Here is a 19,237-nt window from a genome sequence, read left to right as displayed (position 1 = left end):
GGCCACCTCATGAGAAGAGAAGACTTCCTGGGAAAAGACCCTGATGTTGGGAAAGATGGAGGGCACAAGGAGAAGCGGACGACAGAAGACGAGATGGTTGGATAGTGTTCTCGAAGCTACCAGCAGGAGTTTGACCAAAGTGCGGGAGGAAGTGGAAGACAGGAGTGCCTGGCGCGCTCTGGTCCAGGGGGTCACGTAGAGTCGGACACGACTAAACGACTAAACAACAACAACAAGTTGGACTTTGAAAAACTTGTGACAAAGTACCTCACCAAAGACTCCTGAGTAAGCTTAGCCATCAAGGAGTAAGAGGAGAGGTCCTCTTGTGGATCAGGAATTGTTTGCAGGAAGCAAATAGTAGGATTAAATAGACCAGGGGTTGTCAGTCTGGTCCCTACCGCCCACTAGTGGGTGTTTCAGGATTCTGGGTGGGCGGTAGGGGGTTCTACGGCACAAGCTGAATCCTCCTTCCATAGAGCACTGGTGGGCGGTAGGGAAATTTTACCATCAAGAAAGATGCATTAGTGGGCAGTAGGTATGAAAAGGTTGACTACCCCTGAAACAGAAGTTCTCCAAATAGAGATAAATGGCGTCTCCTAAGGATCAGTATTGGGACCTGTGCTGTTTAACTTGTTCATAAACTATCTAGAGTTGGGAGTGAGCGGTGAGGTGGCCAAGTTTGTCTGTGATACCATTTTTTTCAGGATCGTTAAAACAAAAATAGACTGCAAAGAGTTCCAAAAGGACCTCTCAATACTGAGTGAATGGGCAGTAAAATAGCAAATGTTTTATGTGGGGCTGCCTTCAAAGATGCCTTGAAAGATTCACTTGGTGCAGAGTGTTGCTATGAGCTTTTTGACAGATCTTGGACGGCACAAGCAAAATCCAAAGCATATTGTTTCCTTTTCAGAAAGGATGGAAGGCTTCTTTTTTATTTAGTTTGCCTTTTGGTTAAATCTTTGCGGGCAGCTGATTACTGGATTTAACTCATATTGGTTTTTATGTTCATTTATTTATTGTATTTTTATTACTGAATTGTAAACCACTCTGAGCATCTGAAAAAGCAAAATATAAATATTTCGATAAATAAACACGCTGCCTTCTTTGACTATCAGTACCTCCATACATTACTGGACTCCTTCCACCTCTGACCACTGATCCTGCTGGCTGGAGCTGAGGGCAGTTGGAAGTCCAGCATCACCTGGAGGGTTCAGGCTTCCTGCCTGCACCTCAGATAGCCTGGGTCAGGATAGTTTGCCTTGACTCTGCTCAGTGCTGAAGCAATCATTGAGGACCCTGCTCTGTGTTCTTCCATCAACAGAACTACTGTACATTAAATACTTTTCTTCTTTGGCACCAAAATTGTACTGCTCTCTTGAAAGAGGTCCACCAGGCTCCACTTCTGTTTGCCTTTCGGGGGGGTCAGTGAAAACATGTTTTCTTCCAGTTCTCTTTTGGGATGTCTTTTAATTGCCTTCTTTAAAATATAAATTTATAAAATATAAGCACAACAGTAAGTTTAAAACAATGTATAAAGCCTAAAATCATAAAGTATATGTAGAGTGATAGCTTCAATATATTGAATGAAATTCAAATAATCCAAAATAAGGGTCATTTCCTTGGTCTATCTGATATAATCATAACATTATGGTTATTCAGAAGGTTGATGATTATCTGTTAAGGGTGGAATTTAATTGATGAAGGAAGGTGAATTCATAATGGGTTATTTAAAGAATATGCAATTGCATATTATATTGAATCTTATCATTCTAAGTGTTTATAAATGAAGCCCACTTTTCAATAGACTTGTTGTATTTTGTGTTTTGATTAGTGCTGAAATAGTAAGTAAACTTGTAAGATGTGCAGTTTCTCATAGCTTAAAATAAAATAAAAACAGAGAACATAATGTTGGACAGATCTATTACTTGGCCTCACAGTCGAATCTGAAACATTGGACTGTGAACATGAGTAAATGGGAAAGACAGTTTTTTTGGCCTCAGTCTCCATCAAAAAACCAAGTACATGCTGTTACGGAAATTACGGGGGTGTGACACATCTTTAAAGTTGTTAAATGCTACAAATATTATGCCTGAATGTATCCTTTTGAATTGACAGCTCAGGGAAGATACCTAGCTTTATAAATCATATAAAATCAACCCCTTTGCCAAGTTCCTCCATTCCAACGCCGTTTTGCCCATGGAAAAAGGACTCTTCCCTGCCACATCTACACCCGCCCCACCCAGGGAAGTGCCCAGGGGTGACAATTGCTGAGCCGCTAGTTTCCAAAAGACCATCACTGGACCTGCCCCAGGTTATGGATGTGCAAAGGGAGCTCTATGGTGGGTACTTGAGAGGTGCCTGGACATGTTTTGCCTATGCTAATCTTGTACCAAAAAGGGATGTGGGTGGCGCTGTGCTCTAAACCACTGAGCCTTTCGGGCTTGCCGATCAGAAGGTCGGCGGTTTGAATCCCCGCAACAGGGTGAGCTCCCGTTGCTCGGTCCCTGCTCCTGCCAAACTAGCAGTTCGAAAGCACGGCAAAGTGGAAGTAGATAAATAGGTACCGCTCCAGTGGGAAGGTAAACGGCGTTTCCGTGCGCTGCTCTGGTTCACCAGAAGTGGCTTAGTCATGCTAGCCACATGACCCAGAAAAACTGTCCAGACAAATGCCGGCTCCCTCAGCCAGTAAAGCGAGATGAGCGCCGCAACCCCAGAGTTGTCCGTGTCAGGACTTAATGGTAAGGTTCCCTTTCCCTTTCCCTTTTAATCTTGTACCAAGGACTTGTCTGGACATGTTGTCCAAGGTTGAACTTGTGTAACTCCTGTCTACTCCTCCCCTTCTGTGACATGTCAGTGATGTAAAAATGATGTAACAATAATGCTGTACAAACTGTATTCTGGGATATTGTGAGAAGTTTTAAAAGTCAATGTCGCCCCATGCTCTGGGTTCACTTACTACTGTTTGAACCTGTTGCGCAACAATAAAGGATCTAAGTCTACTGACTGCTGTTTTGTTCCAAATGTCTTGGCTGGAATTTTCTTTTACTGACTGCATGGACCCGCGGGGGACTTATACCTGATGAGCTGGGCTGTTGAGTGGTCTCTCAACCCAGAATTTTCTTTAACAATGCTAAACAGTCACACTTGCAAAGCTAATACACTTCCACAGCTCAGAATAAAAGACGGCTAAGTATTAATTTGTAGGATGTGTCACACCATAAGATGAATCCCTTTTCTCTTCAAAGACCTTAAATCCTTTCCCATTAACATCTGTGCTGTATTATTAGCAAACCTGTGCAGCCTGCTGTAAATAAAGAGCTCACCAAGAGTCTTGGAGAGTAAATATTTGTCTTTTCTAAGCGCACATGCAGCAATGGTCAGTAGAGTGTTGACTTAAACTTTGCACTGCTGAGGCCTGCGCTTGAAGGGAAGGAACCAGAATGGCATTAGAATAGTCTCTGTCCTAAGAGTTCCTCAAAGCTATTTTGTTTTTCCCCCCGCAGAACGCTCTGACCACTCACCCACCTGCTCTTCCAGACCCCCCTTTCTTCTCCCAGCCAGATCCTGGCTTGTTCTGCCGATAGCACATTATCTTTACAGCCTCATTCCTTCAGTTATCTGACAGAAGCAGCAGTTGCTCCAAAGGGAGCCTGCCTCTCTGCGCCTTGACATCCGTTGGTCACCTTCATGGAATTCTGTGGGTGAGCAGCAGATTGATTGAGGAGCCGTTTTATTTATTTTTTTTGCTTCAAAGTGCCAATGCAGTGGGTGTAAATAAGAATGCACTCAAGCCGTCGTTTTCTGAATGTGAACAGGCATCCATCCATAAATATGTTGAAGCAGATGTGGAAAGGAAGGGCCCAGTATCTCCAGTTCTGCTCCAAGAAAGTAAACAATGAGTACAATTATGTTTTGACACTAAAAAGCACGGGATAAGCCCTTTAATTCCGCTGCCTTTCCGTATAGAATATTGTACTTGTGCCCAGCCATCCACATTAAAACAAGGGCCTTTGTATCTTTACAGAACATCTTCAAGGGTGTTCCCAGCTGTGCTGGCTGCTTGTTCTTGTACAGCCTGTCCTGGCTTTATAGCCGTTAAAATGCTTTCCCTTAATCAAAGGAGAGCCAATTATCTGGGGGGTGAAAAGGGTCCAAGTGTAATCTGCATCGGGGGCAACAGAGGGTTTCTGATAACACCTGTGGAACAAATTTAGTAAAGCAGACTCAACGTATTACATACTGTTTTCAAAATCGATTGTATTTGCGTGCTGGCCTTTGTGTAGCAATGCTTGAAGCACACAAACAAAATGTATTTGCTAAGTTCCTCAGCTGAACTGCAAATGACTCTTGGGACCTTTTTTGAAGCTTCTCCAAAGGAAATATTTTAAAAGCAATGTGTGTGAGAGTATGTGTACAGTATTAAAAATGCTATCACAGTTGAGAACGATATCTGCCAGGAGGAGAAAAGTGTAGCACAAATAATTTAAAAGATCTGATCTGGAGTGTATTATTTTTTCAATAGTCTCCATGGATTTGGCGGGTGCACTGTATGAGTGGAAACTGTATTCCAGGGAACTCTGGGGCCTGCAGATGTCTTATCAGGGGCTCTTCAGTGAGAAGATCAGTAATGGCAGACCATTCCCTGCCCACCACTGCTGACCTTTCCCTGTAATTTGCAGATGCAACTGCATTCTACAGCGTGAGCTCTCCGTTCATGCAGGGTGCCCCCATGTACATGCTTCAGGATCATAAGCTGTGAGCTGGGGTCTCTTGCAGAGAAGAACATGTTGAAATGGTTCCATGGGGCTAGAACATTTGAAAATCGTTTCTCAGCAGTGCAGAGTATGCACCCCTCTCCAATATGCTGCTGGAGTCCAGTTCTTAAAATCCTTGACCACAGGCCATACGGACTGGAGCTGATAGGTGAAGTCGAAGTCACCTCACTCAGTGGCGGAGCTTCATGCTCCAGCACCGGGGGAGGGGGGCAGAGAGCAGGCGGGGGCAGGCTGGCACGCATCCTGGAGGTGTGGTGCCCAGCGCAGGCGGGCAGGCAGCCACAATGGGATTGCGCTACCGGGATTGTGCTGCCAGGGGCAGTGCGCTCCCCCCCCACTCCTCATCCCCTGCCAGTGACCTCACTCTGGAACTGCCCTCTAGAGAGGCTGGGCAGGTGTTGGACCAGGGTCTGGAGCTGGCAGTGGGCTGGATTAAGGCCAATAAACTGCAGCTGAATTTAGAAGATGGCGCTGGTGTGATTTCATGGTTCTCAGGTGCAGGAATTAAGGAGATGTTCTGGATGGGTGAGCACTCCCCCTGAGGGAGCAGGTGCCTATCTTGGGTTGCTCACTTATCTCAAGTTGCAGCAGGAGGCCCAAGTGGGCAGGGACAACCTATGCACAACTCTGACTGGGTCATGAGTTTGAGACATTCCTGTATTGGGATAGCCAAGTCTATCCCAATAGACTTGGGAGTTAAATGGTGGGTGTTTTGGAGGAGAATCCCCCACTCATAAGCATTTCATTTCATTTCATTTCATTTCATTTCATTTCATTTCATTATCATTGGCCCAACCTACTTTTACATTTGGTGACACCCACCACTGGAATGCAGCCTCAAAAGGTCGGCAATGTTCAAATCTAGTCCTCCGCTGAAAGTGATCTTCACCTCTTCAACTGCATTTCCATTATTGCTTCACTTGATGGGAAGGCAGGCTGCAAGCTAACTAACTAACTAACTAACTAACTAACTAACTAACTAACTAACTAATATTGCTCATCATCTGCTGGTGGTGGATCATAGTCACATCCAATCTCATTGGAACTGGTGCCGTCGTTTTCTATTCCTTTTCTGCATAGTTGTTTTTTGCATTGCTTGCCTTGTGGCCCCACTTTAAAAAAATAAGTAAATCTCTTTCTTATCTGCAGGCTCAAGCACATAAACTACTGAGGTTACCATTTCATTCATTTGACAAAGCAGACTCTCACCCTCAAAAGCTTATGCTACAATGCATCTGTTAGGGTGCAATCTATATATTTTTATGACTCATCTTATTTTTGTGATTGTAAATTGTTTTTAACTGTATCTAACATTGTTTTTAAAGTTGCAATCCACAATGGAAGTTTAGGGTAAAGGGTGGGTAAACAACAACAACAACAACTCATAATAATATTGTCCCTAGGAGGGCTCAGTTGTCTTTCTTGCAACAGTTTAAGATTGCGACCTCTGAATGTATGAGGTAGAAACACACTGGATATGCTTTTTACACACTGTTTGTGGCAGTGCTCTTCTAGTTTTGACTAGCTTGATATATACACAAGCACAGGTGTAATTCTTGACTGCCAGGCTGGGGAATATCGAAAACTCAGTTTCAGCTCTCCTAAAGCAGGGGTCAGCAAACTTTCAGCAGGGGGCTGGTCCACTGACCCTTCATCCATGTGGAGGGCCGGACTATATTTTGAAAAGAAAAAAAATGAACAAATTCCTATGCCCCACAATTAACCCAGAGATGCATTTTAAGTAAAAGCACACATTCTACTCATGTAAAAACACGCTGATTCCTGGACTGTCCACGGACCGGATTTAGAAGGCGATTGGACCACATCTGGCCTTAGGTTGCCTACCCCTGTCCTAAAGCGTAGGATGAGTTCTACTTAGTTTCCAGGCATTTGAGTTGAAAAATATCCCACTAGTCAGCAATCCTTTGGACTTAATACAATGAGTCATGCATGGCTTTGCTCTCTGCTTGGCAGATTTAGTGAGATTCATTATATTCCAATGGACGTGTGACCTTAGGGACGTGTTCCCCTAAGCCAAGCGAGGTAAACCCCCTTGAGATGTTGCTGGACCAGAGCTCTCCTCCTCCATGACCAGGGTCCATGGGGACTGGGGCTGATGGGAGTTGCAGCCAAGCAACACCTGGAGGGCCACACGTTAGCCAACCCTGCCCTCAATTATGCAGATAGCTGGCTTCAAGTTCTCAAGTTAGTTGCAAGAGAAGGAAGATGGTGGGTCAGGTAACTTCATTAGTTTGCAAAGCTTTCACTTCAGAGAAGCTTGACTTGCCAACCTAACTCCCTTAATGGGTAAATAATATGTACACCATGAGGAAACCTGGCATGAATCCTTGGCTGTCTCAGAATAAGAATACCTCTGGTGATAAATATCAATAATATTTATTGATACTGAGACTAAAGGCCTACAGCCTTGGTTTGCCTGCTTTTTTCTTATCAACATGTTCATCTGTCCTCCCTGCCCCCTGCTCTGTCCTAGTTTTCTCTCTCCCACCCTCACCTCAGATTCCTTGTAATTCTTTCTGACCTTATTCCAGTCCTCCTTGCATAGCTTCCTCCCATCCCATCCCTTTCAGGATCTGTTGAGCTCTAGCAATGGTAGGTAGGATTTAGGATGACAGCAGCTTAGCCAATGTAAAGCAGGACCCCGTCCCTTTTTTCCTGTTGACCTTGTCTGTTTCTCTCTGTCTTTCATACTGGTAAATCACCCTTCCTCTAAGAACCTCAAAGTGGATCACATACCCTTGCCTTCTGGCCTTCCCAAGGATGGGCTGTGGGAACACCAACCTCAGGAAACCCATCAATGGATGTTCATTGTTCCCCTCAAGGGAGGGGTGCTGTGTACTTGACTGTATATCCCAAGGATCATGGGGGAGGGTGGTATCCAAGTTGAGTACATTACCTCTCCTTTAGAGGATTATCGAGGAAGACGATGTCCAAGTCCACCTTTCCTTTTGAAGCAAAATGTCATTGAAATGGGGGAGAAATGCCTTCACATGAAGTCTTTGCAATTTTGGGAGAGGGGAGACTGTCTGCAGTGCTGGGGAGCAGGCAGGCTGGTGAGCCCCCCTAGATCTAGAGGCCCTAGGCTTCAGCCTACTTAGCCTATACATAAATCCGGCCCTGCATATGGTACCCAGGCACAAATGGTGTCCATTCAGGCAGCTTCCAGGGCCAAATTTGCTTAGCTTCAAGAGACTACTCTCTCTTGGAAAAGGAACAGATCTGCCAGGGGCAGGCGGAGGTCTTTCTGACAACCTAGCCCCTCCACAAGAGATTGACAATTGAACAATTCAGTGCCAGAGGTTTCATCACCATTGCCTTGCTGCATTGCAACTAGATTATCTGTATTTTGACATAGGATTGAATGTTGGGAACTGAATTAACAGAGGAAGGAGACAAGCAAGCAAAGCTGGCACTTAGAGATGAAGATTGTTTGCCGGTTAGTTGTCTTGCTTGTACAACATTTTAAACATTTCCAATATTTACCAAAGCTCTTTTGAGCTTTTATCTTGAAATCTCTTTTGTTCCTCTCTTTGGATTGTTTTAATATATAAGGTGATTAATCATAAGCTTGTACTTTCTTCCCAAGTCTGGTAAATACTGGAATAGACATCTGTAAACAAACTGTAGCATCTCTGGAGCCTTTTCTAAATATCAGCACCAAAGAAATAACAAAATCATCAGCTAGTAAATGTAGGGCTAAACTTTTCTCTGCTATACAACATTTGTTGTTGACCTTCATCTGTCTCAAGAGACAATGGAGTTCACCTCGAGAGGTGAAGTGAAACCGAAGTGAAGAATCACAGCGTCTGCTGTGGCTGCAGAGAATGGTAACTCGTAGCTGCTGACTCCCTCTTTGCTTTTTGCTGAAGTGACCTCTCTGGAGCACAGGCCTCAGCAGCGTGTCTGGAGGTCCTGGGCTGCCCAGACAACAAGACCCACCTCTCAGTCTTGCTGATGTTGTCCAAAGGAAAACAGAGTGATACATTTGGCACCAGTTTGGCTGCAGGAGGTCCGGAAGGAGGCTTACAAGACAACTTTTAGCCATCTATATACCTATACAAAAATGGTTGGGATTCAAAAGTGCTTGTAGCATATAAGCATTTATCTCTGCACCATAATGTCAGAGCAGAGAGATTTCTAGATATCTTATGTTCTGCCAGATTATATTTTCAGTATTATGTTTCCTTTATTCTGTGCTTCCAAATGATACTGAATCAGCATTTTCATAATCATGTTCCTGAAGCTTGTGGCATACCAGAACAATGAAAAAGCTGTCCTGTTTTCGGAAGATCTCAGTCTGAGAATTCCAGCCATCCTGTACCCTGCATTGCTCAGAAATTCCAAGAAAACAAAAAAATCAGTGCAGTTTGCCATCTTGATTCAAAATGGTGTCCAGTTGTATCCCAACATACATGAAAATCTGCTCCTTGATTTCAGGAACCATCAGGTAGAATTTGGATCTGGTATCCAAATGCATAGCAGACAAACAACTTTCCAAAATATATAATGGATGAGCTACGCCTCCCCTCTAGTTGTGCGTCCACTATGTATGCATCAGTATTGCACATAATATACATTTGATAGAATTTATTCCCTTGTCTTCTGCATGGGATTCAAGAAGAAGATACAATATTTATTTGGATTGTTTGGCATGTGGAATTGGAAACATAATGGTGAAGGCAAACACTGAAATGCAAAATTAACGGGCATCACATATATAAATATCTAGTTCATACAAGGCCCCTGAGAAGGTTGTCAAGGCTCAGATTAGTAAATCCACATCTGCAAGAAATGAGCCATATTTCTGTGTCTTCCAAACAACGCTGTTCTTCCCAAACGGCCAAATGACAAATAAGTTGGGGCAATGCTGAACTAAGGATTTGTCGTTTTGAGTGCTTTCCCCTGCCTCTCCCAGAGGAATCGTTTCCCCTTTGATGCATGAACCCTTCCCAAGAAATATGGAACTAATTTCTGTTCACATCGCCCCAGCTAGCTGTTTTCTGTGTCATAAGACTGAGCTGGGGGCGGGGGGCACTTTCCAAAAGAGGCTTTTCTTGTGAGATTTTCAGCGTACAGTTTGAATCTAATTAAGGCGAGGAATTCCATTGCATCAGCTTCCCTCACTGGATCACAGTCCCTCTGCTCACAGCTGGAAGTCCTGATTTAAAAAACAAACAAACACAAAAGAGATATATGGAAAAGTGTGTGTGTGTGTGTGTGTGTGTGTGTGTGTGTGTGTGTTTTAAGAAGGACTTTTGGCAACTTTTAGCGAAGTCCAAAGTTATTTCAGGGATTCTGCTTTCTAGTTTTGTAAATGTAGTTTAACAAATGGCTTCTTTTTCATCCTATTTTTTGCTGCATAAGAGATTGGCACAGCAGGAGAAAATAACTATCTTGACAAAACCTAACCATACTTGCAGTTTCCAAGCCTGGAATTTATTTCATTTTATTGCAGCAATGTTACTAGGCCTTCACAAAGCCCCGCTGATGCCTGGGAACTGCTGGGTAAGTGTTGAAATGCTCTCATTTCTGCAGATCCAGGCAGCAAAAAATGATATTTCAACTCCCACCCTCCAGTGCAACCATTATGCAAACTAATTTCTCATGTTATTGACTTCTCATTCTATGCTTTTGACCTATGTCAATGCTGGTGAGATGGTTACAAATAATTAAAACCAAGATTTCTTCTGAACTCAGCTTCTAAATTTTGAATTGTGTATTTTTATTTCTACTGGCAGGAGGGAAAGTTTTGAAGCATCTCAAGATTGGGAGCTTACCAATTTATTATTTATAAAAAAAAATAATTAGCCTGCCTTTTAGACTTCAGGGCAACATATTTTACTTGAAACATAAAAACAAAACTCTAGCTCTAAAAACATAATAAAATAGTAAAAGAGAGCTAGCAGTGGTGCCATCTAAAACCACTCATTGAAAGGGAATTAACAGATCAAATCAAGGCAAGGACCTGGAAAAATAAAAACTTTACAATATACTGAAAAATCATCTAGCACCACAAACAAACAAACAAACAAACAAACAAACAAACAAACACCAATGAGAGCAGGACATGGAATATGGTGCATGGGCAGGCTCACAGGGGAGAAGTTGTTCCTTCCAACAGCCCAGGACCAAATTGTTTAGCCCTATTAAGGTAAAGGTAAAGGGACCCCTGACAGTTAAGTCCAGTCACGAATGACTCTGGGGTTGCGGCGTTCATCTCACTTTATTGGCCGAGGGAGCCGGTGTACAGTTTCTGGGTCATGTGGCCAGCATGACTAAGCCGCTTCTGGTAAAACAGAGCAATGCACGGAAATGCTGTGTACCTTCCCGCTGGAGCGGTACCTATTTATCTACTTGCACTTTTACGTGCTTTCGAACTGCTAGGTTGGTAGGAGCAGGGACCGAGCAACGGGAGCTCACTCTGTCGTGGGGATTCAAACTGATCAGCAAGTCCTAGGCTCTGTGGTTTAACCCACAGCGCCACCCGCATCCCTTAGCCCTATTACTTCCAGTTATACTAATAACTGGCATTTTGAATTGAGCTCAGAAGCCTATAATGACACCCTGCACAGTTTGTGAACTCAACATGCCCAGTGCCTCCTGCCAGTCATGTATGGTGGTTTGATAAACCACTTGCTTTTGCCTCTTGTCTTGAACTGCAAGTCTGTCTTGTGGAAAGGAAGATACAGGATGATTCTACAGTTCCTCGAGGACATTAAGGAAACGTCAGCAAGATATTTAGAGGTGTCAGTAAGAAGGCTAAAATCATTGTGGAAAAACTGAATTATTTGTTTAAACTCACTGAAGAGATGAGGACAGAGGACAACCCTCTAGAAGGTTCTTCTCCACACGCACAGCCCATTGATTTGAGTGGCAGCTGTGCTCCACTTGGCGCTTGCACAGGCAAACTTCCCAGAAGATCATGCCCTGGCTTTCATCACTCTAGATACACATGCACAAGGAAAATCCGATAAGAAAAAAAAGAAACTGCTTTGTAAGCATAAGTGCAGTAAGTTCTTCTAGTCGGAAGTTCAAGTTGAAGGAGGCTACCATCTTATTTTGAAGACATATGTTCTTCCAAGATACACGATTCAAAACTGCAGCTCTTTTTCAAAGGCAGGAGGAGATTCTCTGTTGCCTGGAGTTATGGAAGATATAAATAAATAAATTCCCAAATTCTCATCTAGTTCAACCACGCCATTACCTCTGTGTCAGAAAGGCACAGACCTTGCAGTCTTTCTTTCTTTCTTTCTTTCTTTCTTTCTTTCTTTCTTTCTTTCTTTCTTTCTTTCCCATTTCTGGCTCTGAAACTGCATGTACAAGAGTCACTCTCCAGGCTGCAGGAACATATGTACAAAGAGGAGAGTTTCCTTTCCAAATATCCCTTGCATTCCATAAAAAAGTTTTCATGAAGGCACCACATTAAAGACTACATTAAAGTAGCACCCAACAGGGGGTCACAACAGAAATATCAACTTATTACAGTAAAATTCTTCAGCAACAGACTGAGAGAATGAGAGTTTTCAGCAGATGCCCCAAAGCCATCAATACTGGTGCCTGCCTTAAGTCAGAGGAAAGGTGATTCCTGCTGTCAAAAGGGTCTCCCCCCCCCCAGTTGCTGCCAAACAGGTCTCCACAGATTATGGGCAACACAACCAGTAGGGCCTCCTTGGAGTACCCTGGTGATTGAGCAGATATTCCCTCAGGTGACTTAGACCCGAGTTGTTTACAGCCTTGTGAGTCAAATCCAAAACCTTAAACCTTTTGCTTGTTAGACATGATATCACAACACTGGCGATGATAATGTAGCATTCTGTAATGGATGAGCTCCCGCAACAATGCATGTGCAGCGTTTAGAGCGGAAATAGTGGACTCTGTGTTGAAGCACAATGACTCCAGACAAAAAAATGTCTGTAAGAAATTGTTAGCTGTTCTGATTATTATTGCAGGACTAGACAGACCAGTCTTCAAGAAGGGTCTTTCACCCAGTAACCCTTTATACAAAGATTCTTTGTCTGTCTATTTAACAAATAACCATTTAGGAAGTTGGCTTGCTGGCTTCCTTTGCAGACTTTCAAGGCTTTTGTTAGGAAGCCTTTCAGGAAAGCTTTTATTATCTTAGCATTATAAAGGTGTAATTTGATATTATTTTCAAGTACTATTTAAAAGGAGGTCAAAGCTAGTACAAAAAGAAACAGCCCTTTGCTTCCGTGAATAATTAAAACTGAGTGAGGCCTTGCTGCATCTCCCTTAAAAGCAGGGACATTTCGCCGTTCCAATTCCTGGACCCAGCCACTCACTCACTCACTCACTCACTCACTCACTCACTCACAGGGCTAGGGTCTTGTTGGAATCTAGCTTCAGCTTATTGTTCCATCCCTCTCCCAGTCCAAGAAACAGTTTTAGGTCTTTCACGGCACACCTGATTCAGGTGTGATAGAGAAACAGAGCTCAGTGTCATCAGAGAGGAGATGGGTGGTTGACATGAGCACTGCCAAACGTCCTCTCCAGGGTTGCAGAGTCTGAGTAGCTTCTTGCTATTCTGGAGAGCTGTGTGCCAGGAAGCCAGCCAGCTGAGGGCTAGAGCTTAAGTGGCACAAGGGTTTCTGAAGCTGACCAGATGCTCGCTAGTGTATGTGCTGACCTAGTGGCAGAACCAACAGCATTTTGCAGTAGGCATTGCATCCTCTAGTAGCCTGTGAGCACAGTTAATTTGGATGGTCCAAAGGTTATGGGTTCCCATTGCGGGAGAACCTGATGTGACCAGCTGGCTGGACATTTTGAAAATAAAGTTGTTTGACTTTGGAGGGAGCTCTACTCCACATTTGTTGGAGTCCAAGCACCCATTGCCACAGTCTGGGACGTGCTGCGGACTCGGTTTCAGTTCATGCAGCTGTGGACAAGGTGCTTACAACGCTATGCTTCATCGTGTGAGGGGGGAGTCCCTGTGGTACCACGACTTCTACAGAAACTGGCCCTGAACCCTTTGGTTCAGAATACCTCTCAACCAAATAAACTTCCTTCATAGGGAAGGTCCTGGGGAGGGTTGTGGTGGGGTAGCTGCCGGCATTCTTAGATGACATCTAGTCACATTCCCATCTGGACTCAACCCTGGACAGAGTCAGTTCCTCGTTTTAGCTGGCCCCAGGCGCAGGCGGCAGAAAACAGCTTTGATCAGAGCATTTCAGGTTATTCCCTTGATCACGCGTCATCCCAGAGTGATTTGATAGCCAAACCTTCTGTCTGACTACCATTAATAACCCCCACCAAGGCAGTCTGTCCCAGGGGCGTAGGAATGCGGGGCGGTGGGGGCAGTTTGCCCCGGGTGTCATCCCTGAGGGTGAGTGACAAAAGTCCCCTTGGGCAAATCGCTGCTACGTGCGCTGATTGCTCCCCCCCCCCCCGATGGATCGCCGGCGTGCCGATCGGCACCCCTGGGCGGATTGACCTGCCCCCTGGCAGATCACACGGCATGTGTGCCACTCTAGGTGCCCGAGCAGCTAGCTCTGCCGCTGGTCTGCCCTCCCCTGGAAGTCCCCTTGTGCCTACTTCTTGACCTTTGGACAGCTTTTGATACCAGTGTGAGAGCCAGTGTGGTGTAGTGGTTAAGAGCGGTAGACTTGTAATTTGGGGAACCGGGTTCGCGTCTCCGCTCCTCCACATGCAGCTGCTGGGTGACCATGCGCTAGTCACACTTCTCTGAAGTCTCTCAGCCTCACTCACCTCACAGAGTGTTTGTTGTTAGTGAGGAAGGGAAAGGAGAATGTTAGCCGCTTTGAGACTCCTTTGGGTAGTGATAAAGCGGGATATCAAATCCAAACTTCTCTTCTTCTTCAACGATGTGGTATCCTCCTTGGCTGGCTCTCTGGGATGGGAATGGAGAGAACAGTGTTACAGGGGTTCCGGTTTTGTTCCTCTAACAATTGCATAACATGCAGGGATTCAGAAGGTGTTACGTTCTCCCATCGCCATACATTTATGGTGGGGGGAAATGCAGCCACTGAACTTCTGCCTGCGGAGCCAATATTAAAAGCTCCATAATCCTAAAAACCATGTTACTGTATAAGGATGTTCAAGCTTGCAAACTTTCAGCCCTTTGCATTGATGGTTATAACCAAGCACTCGTGTGTATGCGAGAGAAATCAATAGTTGTCACAAACAGACACTAACAAAACCTTTACTGTATTCTGAAGCAAAGCGTAAAAGATAATAAACATGCTGTTTATTCCAAAGGGTAAAGGAATTACTTCAATGAGAATTAAAAAAAAATAAATCAAAAAATCCTTGTGCAGATATAATACAGACAAAAATACAACAGTTGTTCCATGCTGGAACATCGCTCACTGCCTTCTGATTAGGCTGCCTCTTCCTTTTTACAGTTAATCTGTTTCCATGGATTTTCACAGCAGAAGCTGGAGGGGCTCAATGCCGATTGGCCAATGACTGTAATGCCGCAGTCCACCTCCTTCCCATAGTAGATTTCTCATGCTGACTACTAAACAATATTGTGTGTCCCCACAAGTTGTTTTTTTTTTAAAAAAATATTGTTAATTAAATCACTTTCCATATTTACTACTACCCTGTGAGACAGGCTAAGTGGGCAGTCTTGTTTAAGCATTGTCTAGGAATACCCAAAATTGATGCACTAATTGAGACTGACAAGCGAAGCGAAGTGCAAAGACACCTTTCATGAAGGAAAGTGGAACTTTATTTCATTCACAAAAACGCAAGTTCCAAAGGTTTAGGATAACCTGCAGATCACTGAATTAGAACGTGCTTTATAGATGTGCCATTATGTATGGGAATATAGGTTTTCATAATGTATTGGGGGGCACAATATCCTGCCTCTCCACTCTGGCTTGGAGTGGCTAGGAGCCCACCCACCCACCCACCTATGGAATCCCCTGGGTCATGTCCCCCCCCCAATTCTTTCCACACTCAAGGGGGGGCTGCCACTGAGGAGGAGTTGGGTGCCTGGATGCATCAGACAAGGGGTGGGGGGTTAAAGAGGCAGGGGGTGGGGCTCTATGCTGTTGCTCCAGCTGTCTGAAAGGGGGGCAGAGGTCTGCAGCCATAGGCTGCCTAGAGAGCTAGTTAGTGGGGAATGTCATTGTATATCACTTGGACTTTAGGAACCAATGTAACTGAGAGCTTTGCCAATAAAGAATTAAAGTTCTAGCAGCTTCTCCTTGTAGGTCCAGGTGCGTTCAGGACACCCACCAGGTCCAGTGGTCACCACCTGCCACTGTAACCTCCCTAGGTCTGGATGGAAACGAGATCGTAGAATCATAGAATTGTAGAGTTGGGACCCCGAGAGTCATCTAGTCCAACCCCCTGCAATGCAGGAATCTCAGCTAAAGAAACCCGGACGGATGGCCATCCAACCTCTGCTGCAAAACCACCAATTGGTTCCTACTTCCTCCCAAGGGAGACGGTTCCACTGTCTAGACCTGCAGTCCTTAAAGTGATCTGAGAGGGGGCAGGGTTATTTTCCAGACTCCTGCCAGGGGCCAGGCAGGCGGAGTGCAAACTGCATTTCCCGGAACCTCTCCTTGAAATCTCAGAGCACGAGCAAGTGGACTGGGCAATGTAAACAGACTAGTTCTGGTTGCTAGGCAGCATGTAACCAATTGCAGAGTCCAAATTACAAGAACGTATTTATTTAAATTTGCATAAGAGTGGAAGAAAGTGGAAGTGGCTTGAAAAGAAAGAAAACACATGTTCCCCATCTAAGCAATTTACAAATTATCTTCAGCGGATCTCCAAAGCATCCTGGGTCATCCAAGGCAATTCAAGGGAGAGAGCCAGAACCCAGAAAACGTAAATCTTTTTTCATCTCTGTGAACTGAAAGGTGGGGGGCTGGCCAGGTAAGAGCTGGCCATATCCCTTGGGCATCACATCCTTGAGATTTATCCTCTACACAGAGGGGGATTTGACCAGCCACATTTGCCAGCAACCCAGCAAAACTGCAACAAGAGATGGGAATGGAGCCAATCTCCTCCTGGCATCTCCTGTAAGCTGAGAGCTTTCCTGTGTGGGAGATACTTTGGCCATGACTTGCTGTCTCCTAGTTAATGGTGTAAAAAGTTTATGGGGCATTTAAATTCTATGAAAGGGACAGAGAGAAGGAAGACTGGATTTTTGATACACAAAGGCAGTGGCTAGAGTTCCAATCCACACTCCACCATGAAGCTGGCTGGATGACTTTGGGTCATTCACTATTTCTCAACCTGACCTTCCTCACTGGATTTTTGTGAGGGCATAAGTGTGGGTGTGCCTGCTTAGATAAGGTATGGGATATACTGTAAATGCAATAAATAAAATCATTTTTGTCAGGGTTGCATTTTCATTTTTGGCTTTTCCTCCCTCCTGCTGTTTGTGTAAATTCCTGCTATCTGGTTTTGTGCAAAACTCCAGCTGCTGAAAAATTGAGGGCATGTAATGGCAACAGAACACCCAGAACCAAACGGGTTCCATTCTGTTCAGTCCATGGAAAGTTGCTTTAGCATCCAGCACGAAGGGCTTATTCACATTTAAAATTAAGATTGATTCAACAAAAATTGATGTTTTGTTCCTCTATAGTCTGTGGTTGGTTTGTTCGGACAGAGAGATGTAAACAAAATAACACTTTAAAGACCATACGCCCGGAATTTCCCAGACATATGGAATACAGTGGTACCTTGGTTTACAACCATAATCTGTTCCAGAGGTCCGTTTGTTAACCAAAACAGGTTGTAACCCAAGGTGCGCTTTCGCCAAAGGGGCCTCCAAAAAAAAAAATGTGTTCATAATCCAAAAGAAAAGAAAAGAAAAGAAAAAAGGGTTGTAATCCAAAAAAGGTTGCAAACCGGGACACACACTTCCAGGTTTAATGTGTTTGTCATCCAAGATGTATGCAAACCAAGATACTACTGTACTACAGTCGGAAGCAGTTTCCAGGCAAAAATCTCTTAAAATGTCTGGGAAAATCCGGACGTATGGCAACCCAGGTCAGCGCAACAATTTTTTTGTCCGGATTTTCACTGTTTGAAATATGGCAACCCTAGAGAGTAGCTGATGATAATCGTATTATAATGCCACATGAATCTCCCTCATAATTCTCCTGTCTTGGAAAAAGCACTTCATGACCACACAGGTTGGATGCTTATAGCACCATAAAAATCTGTCTGTAAAGATGCATGACTGCAGTACCAGCAACAGCTCTGAAAAGTGTAAACACCCCGATTCAATGGTACTTTCTTTTCAATTACAGACAACTGTATCCTGTCTGCTTCTTATTTAGTTATTGCCTTTAATTACATTTTCATTCTGCTTTGTTACACTCTCATAACTGCATGACTTCCTTTCTTGTGTCCCTGTCCCACCAAAGCTGGCGCAGTCAACAGAGGAGCGTATCTGTGCTCTTGTCAGATCTCTGGCTTGCGCCGGAGGCTATCTTAGCTGATGTGTTTGTTGGACTTCAGTGTATCCTCCTTTCCCAGCTGTCAGCTGGAAAAGGCATGAGTGGGAACAGTGTGGGTGGAAATTTGTGTGAATAGATATCATCTTGCAAGTCCACTGTGACGCGTAGCCTGAAAGTCGCAAAAGAAGAATCAGCCTGGCCAGATACTGAATGGTCAGTACAACACTTGTACACCACATGACCCAAATCATGCTTTGTCTATTAAAACCCAGTTTTGCAATATTTTAATTAAGCAAGCTATAACTAAAATCAGCAAGAAGGCTTGAAGTGTGCATGCACACAAAAGCTTATACCAAGAACAAGCTTAGTTGGTCTCTAAGGTGCTACTGGACAATTTTTTTATATATTTCGACTGCGTCAGACCAACATGGCTACCTACCTTGAATCAGCAAGAAAAGTTGCTCACAACGTATTTTCTAACTCAGAAGAAACACACACACACACACACAAATACAAGTTTGTTCCAGCAGACATTATCCAATTTGGTTGCATCATCTCAGTGATCACTTTGTCCATTTCCATGGTACTTTAGTCCTATGTCTGTTGTCACGGTAACAGTGGTGGCATCCTCTTCTTTCAAGCTAAGATTCCATCCCAGCGATGCATTTTCCATCAGGCATTCTGCAACAAGATTACTATTGCTGCCAGTTGGAAGGGTTAGACTGTAACATTTGTTAGGGCCAAACGATGCACCATATATCTCTAGGCTGATGCTCCCTATATTTTAAAAGCAGATTTAGGGTGAGGAGAATGTGTCACCACCGCCATGGATTGGGGCTCTGTGAGTGGGGATTTGGAGTGGAGAACAGCAGTTGGGAAAGGGTTAAGCACCCCGTTTCTCTTCTCCCACTCACACAATAGACTAAGCCCTCCAAGCTCCAGGCACCCCTCACTTATGGCTGCCCACCTGAGGTCAGCTAAAGTCAGACCAGACCAGGGTGGAGGTGAACCTGGGTTCTTGTTTTGGTTGTGATTGTT

General features: G+C 44.2%; 1 protein-coding gene across 2 annotated transcripts in view; it reads left to right on the top strand.

Moving 5' to 3' along the window:
- COL15A1 (collagen type XV alpha 1 chain) overlaps nucleotides 1-19,237 on the top strand; it is a 125,093-nt gene that overhangs the window by 10,836 nt on the left and 95,020 nt on the right. The gene's annotated exons all lie outside the window — the stretch shown is intronic.

Source organism: Podarcis gaigeae (assembly GCF_964106915.1).
Source record: "Podarcis gaigeae genome assembly, chromosome: 13".
In the NCBI taxonomy this organism is placed as follows: domain Eukaryota; kingdom Metazoa; phylum Chordata; class Lepidosauria; order Squamata; family Lacertidae; genus Podarcis; species Podarcis gaigeae.
Note: the sequence above shows the minus strand (reverse complement) of the source record. Positions and strands in the feature narration are given on the sequence as shown.